Below are 1,700 nucleotides of genomic sequence, written 5' to 3'. Positions count from 1 at the left end.
TTAAGCCAAATATTTTCTGAATTCCAGGAATTTTTACATAAATATAAAACTGAGTATAAGAGCATTTTTATTTTAATTTTTTAAAATTTTAAGCCCATCCTTTAATATTTTAGAGTAGAATTGGGAAACTCCTCAGTAACAAGGAAAACTGTACAATTGAGTTAATTCAAGTCCTGCTTTTGTGTTCGTCACTGAAGAATTCTGTGGCACACTGAAAATTTCGCTTTTATAAGCTTTTTAAAGGAGAGAGAAAGAGAGAGAGATGGATGACTCCGGTTCCATCACCCAGGGTGGAATGCAGTGTCATGATCACAGCTCACTGCAGCCTCCACCTCCTGGACCCAAATGATCCTCCCACCTTGGCCTCCTGAATAGCTAGTACCACACACAGGCTTGCACCACCATATCCACCTGATTAAAAACAAAAATTGTAGAGATGGGGGCCTCTTGCCGTGTTGCTCAGGCTAGTCTTGAACTCCTGGCCTCAAGCAATCCTCCCTCCTTGGCCTCCCAAAGTGCTGGGATTACAATCGTGAGCCACCACGCCTGGTCTCAAAACTATGTTTTCTTCTATGTTTTTCATTTTATGATAATATCCTGGTATGTTTCCAGTTCACCTAGAGAATGGCTCCTCCAAAAAACTATGAAGTACTTATGTTTTGTCTATTTTCTGAAGACAGTGAGGGTGAATATTGTTCCTGGTATAAACCTTTGGAAACATAACTTTCAGGATCCTGCAGGTCCTTTAAATTATCATCCTTTGTTCAAGGCTTGTCTTCTCCAAAAGCAGATGGGAGTTGGCCATGACTTACAATCATGATTGAAATCATGAACCTAAATCTTACACTCTCCACACTCCTTATGCCCCCTCCAAATGTCCCATAAGAGCTCTCAGTTCCTACTTCAGGAAGGAGGGAGGGAGGGAGGAACAAAAGAGGAAGGGAGAGAGGGATATGGGGAATGGGAGAAAGAAGCAGTTTAGGTTACTTCAAAAGCAGGGCTGGGTGCGGTGGCTCATGCCTGTAATCCCAGTACTTTGGGAGGCCAAGGCCGGCGGATCAACTGAAATCAGGAGGTCAAGACCAGCCTGGTCAACGTAGTGAAATCCCATCTCTACTAAAAATACAAAAATTAGTTGGGTGTGGAGGCGGCCGCCTGCAATCCCGGCTACTTGGGAGACTGAGGCAAGAGAATCTCTTGAACCCGGGAGATGGAGTTTGCAGTGAGCCGAGATCGCACTGTTGCACTCCAACCTGGGCGACAAGAATGAAACTCCATCTCAAAAATAAATAAATAAAAATAAATTTAAAAAGCAGATAGCATGCTTGCTTCAGCAGTACATATACTAAAATTGGAACAATATAGACAAGATTAGCATGGCCCCTGCATTTAAAAATAAAAAATAGGCCAGGTGCAGTGGCTCACACTTGTAATCCCCGCACTTTGGGAGGCCGAGGCAGGCAGATCACCTGAGGTCGGGAGTTTGCGACCAGCCTGACCAACAGGGAGAAAGCTCGTCTCTACAAAAATACAAAATTAGCCGGGCATGATGGCACATGCCTTTAATCCCAGCTACTTGGGAGGCTGAGGCAGGAGAATCGCTTGAACCCAGGAGGCGGGGGTTGCGGTGAGCCAAGATCGCGCCATTGCACTCCAGCCTGGACAACAAGAGCAAAACACTGTCTCAAAAAAATAATAAT

The 1,700-nt window shown here is 44.4% G+C and overlaps 1 non-coding gene across 1 annotated transcript; it reads left to right on the top strand.

Moving 5' to 3' along the window:
- Window positions 1–1,325: 1,325 nt before the first annotated feature.
- Window positions 1,326–1,431, top strand: LOC112439416 (U6 spliceosomal RNA). Its single transcript, XR_003027701.2, has one exon. It is a non-coding gene; the product is annotated as a U6 spliceosomal RNA (small nuclear RNA).
- The last annotated feature ends 269 nt before the right edge of the window (window positions 1,432–1,700 follow it).

The sequence above is a fragment of the Pan paniscus genome, chromosome 2 (assembly GCF_029289425.2).
Source record: "Pan paniscus chromosome 2, NHGRI_mPanPan1-v2.0_pri, whole genome shotgun sequence".
Lineage (NCBI taxonomy): Eukaryota > Metazoa > Chordata > Mammalia > Primates > Hominidae > Pan > Pan paniscus.
The sequence above is the reverse complement of the archived record's forward strand: the minus strand, read 5'-3'. Positions and strand labels throughout refer to the sequence as shown.